The sequence below is a fragment of the Staurois parvus genome, unplaced genomic scaffold, assembly GCF_062004578.1.
Source record: "Staurois parvus isolate SC_StPar_1 unplaced genomic scaffold, SC_StPar_1.0 ptg000151l, whole genome shotgun sequence".
Taxonomy (NCBI): Eukaryota; Metazoa; Chordata; class Amphibia; order Anura; family Ranidae; genus Staurois; species Staurois parvus.
The window spans coordinates 17353599-17361279 of NW_028317947.1; positions in this window are offsets into that span (position 1 = coordinate 17353599).

Here is a 7681-nt window from a genome sequence, read left to right on the forward strand (position 1 = left end):
CTTCACTGCCCTGTCACCAGTGTCACTGATCCGTGAACCGATTTTTACTGATCACTGTATCAGTGTTGCTGGCGACTTTCGATAGTGTTAGCGCCCCTCCCAGATAGCGCCAGATTGCCCGCTAATATACCAATAATCCTGTCTAACCCCTTGATCGCCCCCCCCTGAGTTGACCCCTTCACTGCCCTGTCACCAGTGTCATTGATCAGTGAACAGATTTTTACTGATCACTGTATCAGTGTCGCTGGCGACTTACGATAGTGTTAGCGCCCCTCCCAGATAGCGCCAGTTTGCCCGCTAGTGCACCAGAAATCCCATTTAACCCCTTGATCGCCCCCCTCCCCCCCCCAGTTAACCCCTTCACTGCCCTGTCACCAGTGTCATTGATTACAGTGAACAGATTTTTACTGATCACTGTATTAGTGTCACTGGTGACTTCCGATAGTGTTAGCGCCCCTCCTAGATAGCGCCAGTTTGCCCGCTAATGCACGGGATTTTTTTTACCAAAAACATGTAGCAGAATACATTTTGGCTTAAAGTTATGACTAACTTTGAGTTTACGATATATTTTTTATAGCTGAAAGTAGAAAATATTGTTTTTTTTCAAAATTTTTGTGGTTTTTTTGTTTATAGCGCAAAAAATAAAAAGCGCACAGGTGATCAAATACCACCAAAAGAAAGCTCTATTTGTGTGAAAAAAGGACGTAATTTTCGTTTGGGTACAGCATTGCATGACCGCGCAATTATTATTTGAGTTAGTGCAGCGCTGTATAGCAAAAAAAGGCATAAATTACAGTATCTATACCATAGTTTGTAGACGCTATAACTTCCACACAAAGCAATCAATATACACTTATTGGGATTTTTTTACCAAAAACATGTAGCAGAATACATTTTGGCTTAAATTTATGACTAACTTTGAGTTTACGATAAATTTTTTATAGCTGAAAGTAGAAAATATTGTTTTTTTTCATAATTTTCGTGGTTTTTTTGTTTATAGCGCAAAAAATAAAAAGAGCACAGGTGATCAAATACCACCAAAAGAAAGCTCTATTTGTGTGAAAAAAAGGACGTAAATTTTGTTTGGGTACAGCATTGCATGACCGCGCAATTATCATTTGAATTAGTGCAGCGCCAAACACCAAAAAAAGGCCTGGTCATTAAGGGGGGTAAATCCTCTGGGGCTCAAGTGGTTAACAATATTGGAGGAGTTATGGGTTGAGAATACACAGAGTGTGGAGGTACTGATTGGATTGAATTATGGGCTAATTCCATACAAAACCCCGGGGAGATAGAATTTATTCAGACTTTGTAATAAGCTGAAATCTGTTTTTTTTTAACGTTAGGTGAAAAAAAAGAACTTTTTAATCAAATGGAATATTCAGATCTGAGCGAAATGTGTGTAAATCACAGTAAAATAGGGTCCTTGTCTAAATAAATTACAACTAAAGTCTATAGAAGTAAAAAAATCCAGTTATTGTGTGAAGCACACACCTCATAAAGTGTACTAAATTTTCCCCTCACCTTCCCTGATGGACCCAAATCCTCCCTCATTTGTATCTCTCCCACTCCCTCTCCCAGACGCTGCAGATCACAGTGGGAGGGTTTTGTCAAATGTGACAGTGCTGTCAGAAAGAAGTGGGCGGGACTAGGTGTGGTCAGATTTTGATTGGCAAGCTAGAGGCCTGTGAACCAGCACTGACTGGCTATCGTTATTGTCAGTGCTGTTTTTATCCCATTGTAGTGCAAGCAGGCACAACCTACATGAGAGTGGCAACTCTGCTCTGAATTCAGAAGTAGTGCAGCATTGTTGCCACCCTTTCACAAGTTGCAGTAGGCGGACATCACTGGCAGGATCCATAGGTAATTGTGGGACTTTGCAGAGGGACTAAGGCTGGCCATACATTATGCAATTTTCTTGAAAATTTAGATTTACCAAAAACCATATAATATGAGGTTAAACATTAACAACACTTTCAATTGTATCCAATTAGGCGAGCCCTTGCACTACATAGTTAAAGGTAATTGGACAGAAAACTGTAAGAAAATTGTATAGTGTGTGGCCAGCCTTAGAGAAAACTGTAGGTACAGACAGTGGTGTATTTAGGTTTTGTGCTGCCCTAGGCAACACAAAAATTGGCGCCCCCTCCGCAGAAAGAGCCTGATATTGACCAAGAGCACCCCGGCCCTCCACCAGAGCTTTCCACTACCACTGCCCCTCATACACCAGCTGCCATCCCCCATGGCAAGAGAGAGAAAGACTCACCTTCACAGCTCCGGACATCCCCAGGAAAGAGAGTCGGGCTGTGCATACACCATCATGAAACCACAGCATCTCTCGGAACCCACCAGGTCCCCATGCCGCGTGTGTCCCTTCTTCCGTCCCTTCTTCCAAGGGGCAGTGCTGCCCCCCCTGAAAAATGCCGCCCTAGGCAAATGCCTTGTGGTAAATACACCCCTGGGTACAGATCTACTTCTATTTAAGTGATCCCATAGGTATTTTTTAATGGGAAGCCTTAGTTTTCCTTTTAAATGTGGAAGAACAGAAACACATGAACAATATAATGGAAAACAGGAATTCTCCTGAGGACTGGGGACATCTCTGCATGCTGCCTGCTGTGGATCAGCACCAGAACCAGCCATTAACACCCTAGCAGTGAATGGTGCTGCGGGTTCTGCCCTCGAGCGTCATTGGTTGTCATAGTGCCAGCAGCTGGTCTGTCTGCACCATGGCAAGTCATGATCCTGCTCTAGGACATATTGGGTCCTGTGCTGTCTTCACTCCTGGTGAAATGAATAGCATCCCAGATTGCCATAGCACACCAGTTGAGAAAAATTGCTGGATCAAAGTCACGTGTTGCAATGGTGCTGGCAGCTGCATCACGCTATGTGGCCTCCTCCTTTTTTGGTCTCTTTATGAGTCCAGCCATCCGCAGAGTTCTTTGCAGAGGAGAAGGAAGCTGCTATCACCCACGAGGTATCCAGGGAAGAAACCACATCAGATGGGAGAGGCCCCCTTTAAGACGTTTTAGCTGACCTACTGAGATATTGTTTTCTCAAATGCGCAAAAACTTTGTGCATCTGGTGAGTGCGCAATTTATTTAATTATCACCAGAAATCTTTTGGGAAGAAATCCTCATTACCATAGCAATAAATGGCACTGTGGGTCCTGCCCTAGAGCATCATTGGTTGTCATGGCCAGGACACCCTATGACTAAGAGCACTTGCTCGAAACGCGTCAGAGTCGGGCTGTAGCTGTTTTGACGCCTTACCGCCGGCACCACAAGGGGTCCCGGCGGCAGCTTGCAATCGGTCAGTAATCTATTTTATTTGCTTTCTTGCTGTATACATACCCATTGTGTGGAATAGACATCCTAAGGCAATATTGCACTACTGGCCTCCTCTGTTGTTTTTATCTGAGCTCCTGTGGGAGCCGGGTACATCCGCAGAGTGGTTACCATTTGGGAAGGCTAAGTGCAAACCGTGGGATAGCGAAGGAGGCATTGACCAGATCTGACCAGACCTTTTTGATGAGATGTCTGATGTCCTTATTATATCATACAAATGCGCAAAAAGGTTGCGCAATCTACACTTTAATTGTCTCACCTTATCCACAATCTGTGTGTTTTGGATACCGGAAGATCATTTGAGATCTCGTTCACGCCTACACTCTGGACTTATGTTTTAGACACAGTGTTTCTTTCACGGTTATATTGGCCACATATTCTAGTGGCACATACATAGATGCACAGTGTCACTTTATATATTTGTGTGCACTTTCTTACATGTTTATATATGTATTTATCTATTGGTTTTAATAGCGCTGCACGTTTGTTTTTTATTGGTTGTCATGTTTTTTATTGGTTGTCATGGTGCTGGCAGCTGACCCATATGGCATTTGTGTTCCATGGTTGAGAAACACTGCTATGGAGACTCTCGGACATGAACGCCCTGCAGATCTTCCTTTTGTTGTACAGTGGAGACAGTTTGGGGTTGATTTCCTAAAACTGGTGCACTCCAGAATCTGGTGCAGCTGTGCATGGTAGCCAAGCGGCTTCTAACTTCACTTTGTTCAATTAAGCTTTGAGAATAAAACCTGGAAGCTGATTGGTTTCTATGCAGAATTGCAACAGATTTTGCACTATTCAGTTTTAGTAAATAAACCCCTTTTGTGTTTGTGGGACTTACCTGGCGTATTTATTATAGGATACAGCATCACCTTTCCATATGAGTGGATGTGAAGTTTACATATTGATCACAATTGTATGGATTTTTTTTAATAGTACTTTTAATAAATATTCTACTTCACTATTCCATTGCGCTCTGGATATTTTCTTGTACTACTGGCTCCTATGCCTGGTGTGTTGAGCCGAATTAGGATACAAGCAATCGTTTTTACAAAGATGCACAGCTGTGACTATGAAGGGCTCATATGGGCAAGTCTGATGCTTTGGGTTCAGTCTAATTAAGAAGCAGGAACTTCTGAAAAGGTCAAACACTTCAGCAGAGATATAGAGAATACCAAAGTTGCTCTGTTTTTGTAGCAGTCGTTTGTGAATCCATTCATATTCTATCAAGTGACTTTAAAAAAACACCACTCTAGAATTTCATGTAAGCTTCCATTTTTACCATATCCCAGCGTAATTTCAAAACGTTGAACATTTTTATATCTATGATTATTAACCCATGGTTCTGAAAGGCCAGCCAATTTATGGGAGAGTTCGGTGGCAGATAAATGGTAGCTTGGGTTCTCATACTATATGGCCACATGTATGAATACCAAACCATCACACCCACACTATATGGTCAAAAGTATGTGGACAACCCTCCAAATTGTTAGGCTCGGATATTCACAGGAAATAGTACTGTTAATGCTATGGCATACAAAGACCATTTTGCTCTCCCAACTGATAACAATTGGGGGAAGGTCCCTATCTATTCCAGCATGGCACTATACCTGTACACAAAGCCAGTTCTATAAAGACATGGTTTGATGAGCTTGATGTGGAGGAAATAGAGTGACATGCGTAGAGCCAGGACCTGAACACCTTTGGTGTGAATTGGAATGCCAGCTTTGAGCCAGGACTTCTCATCCAACATCTGTATCTGACCTCTGAATGGGCACGAATTCCAACAGACACATTCCAATATCTTGCGAAAAGCCTTCTCAGAAGAGTGAAGGCTGTTATAGCCACAAAAAGAGGGTCAACTTCGTAGGAATTCTCATAGATTTGGAATGGGATGTCGAGCAAGCTCACATAGGTGTGATGGTCAGGCGTCTACAAAATTGACCATGTAGTGTATATCTGGGGGTTTTGTGTCAAGATGTTTCCAGTGTCAGTCAACTGCTGCTTGTACACAAATTTAAATCATGGGTCATGTTTGCTGATGAGTGCTTGGTGTAACATAGAATAAACAAATGAATGGATTTACCAGATGAGAGATGAAGACCCCTATGGCTTCATGAGAAGTGGGGATCCGATCTGCTACAGGGAAATCTGATAAACGTTCAGTAAATAGCCCTATGTGTCCCACCAGTGCCTACCCTTGACTATCAAAGTCTCACTTCACTATTATTTTTTTTAATAAATGTTTTCAAAAATCATCAATTAAAAAATAGGACTATGACTTGGGTGTGAAAAAGTAATTCTGTGCCGTGAAGTAGGCATATGTTTGTTGAAAACGCTTTATAGTTGATACCTACATTAAGCCCAAACTTTTGGGGTCATTTATAATGGAGAGTAGATATCAGTATGCGCTTAGTTCTCTGCCATGAACCACTAGGTCACTCCACACTGTGATCTGCATTTTACCATTCTTAAAAGGTAGGCCTCAGTAATTAGCCTGTGGTATGTCACAGATTTCTTTTCACCCAACAAAGGGATGTTCATGATCGGGAAATAGGTTGGTTTTGACTTTAACAACACATGATTGGGTTCCTGATTTGGAATTTTTTATATTTTGTTTCCACCATTCATTTTATTGTGCCCCACTTGCTTCGGAGTCCTGTCTTAAGTATAGTGCAATCCTCATTTGTGTGGTTTTTTTTTAATTGTTTTTTTTTTATGGGGTGTAATGGCTGCAGTTAGGTCATACTGAGTTTTTATATGTGGACTCCTTGATGTGACTTTTACATGGAGAATACTGCAAAATCTATTGAATAATGTGCAGTAATAGTATACAATAAATTAATCTTCTCTATACAAAAAGGCCTTTGTTGTTTTTTTTAATTGGGTGGAATGGCTGCAGTTAGGTCATACTGCTGTTTTATATGTGGACTTGTTGATGTGACTTTTACATGGAGAATATTGCAAAATCATTTGAATAATATGCAGTAATGTATTTAACAAAAAATGTAAATGTCCTAAAACTTTGTAAGCTTTACACATTTGTAGATTGAGCCCATTAGCCATTTTAAAATGAGCTGTAAGGAAATTTGTCTTTACTTCAACTGTCTGTATCTCTAAACCTGAAGGTTCCCTTTGACATTCAGTTTTTACTGGTGGGTACCTCTGCTTATGAATTTTTTTCATTATTTGTTCATTTTTATAATGGGTTCACATTAAATACAATCAGATTTTAGGTATTTTATTATGCTTTGAAGGGATACTGCAAAAGTATCCAAATCAAGGCTATTTGGTTGTGTTGCATTACTCTGCTATTACGAGAAAGTATGGATAGGCAAGCAATCTGGTTGGTTGGTCTGTGATCATTTCTTGCCTCCAGTTTTTATAAATAAGCCCCTATGTCTGTTATTACAAGAAAGTATGGATAGGCAAGCAATCTGGTTGGTTGGTCTGTGATCATTTCTTGCCTCCAGTTTTTATAAATCATCCCCTACATTTGCTGGAGCGTCAACACCCAGAAGACTGTTACTTTGCATATTATCACTGCCAAGCCATGGAGCCTAAAAATATGAGACGTGCTATTTCCATTCAGAGATAGCAGCAGTTCTTTCAGGCTGTATATGGATTATAATTTCACTCCGTAGAGATCTCTGGTCTCCTTGTAAAACACATTGTTTCAAATGAGGAGCTTTGGAAAGCAGTAAATTAAACCAATTAACACTCTGACCTCTTTTGCTTGTAAAGTAATATGCAACACCAGCATCCGACACCTATACTAACAATGGAGAAGATTTATAAAACTGGCACAGTATTTCAACATAAGGACCCCAAACGCATGACCACTGCCTTGCTAAAGAAGCTGAGGTTGAAGGTGATGGACTGGCCAAGCATGTCTCCAGACCTAAACCCTATTGAGCATCTGTGGGGCATCCACAAACAGAAGATGGAGGAAGTCAAGGTCTCTAACATCCACCAGCTCCGTGATGTTGTCATGGAGGAGTGGAAGAGGACTCCAGTTGCAACCTGTGAAGCTCTGGTGAACTCCATGCCCAAGAGGGTTAAGGCAGTGCTGGAAAATAATGATGGCCACACAAAATATTGACACTTTAGGCCCAGTTTGGACATTTTCACTTAGGGGTGTACTCACTTTGTTGCCAGTGGTTTAGACATTAATGGTGGTGTGTTGAGTTGTTTTGAGGGGACAACAAATTTACATGTTATACAAGCTGTACACTCACTACGTCACATTGTAGCAAAGTGTCATTTGTTCAGCGTTGTCACATGAAAAGATAGAATAAAATATTTACAAAAATGTGAGGGGTGTACTCACTTCT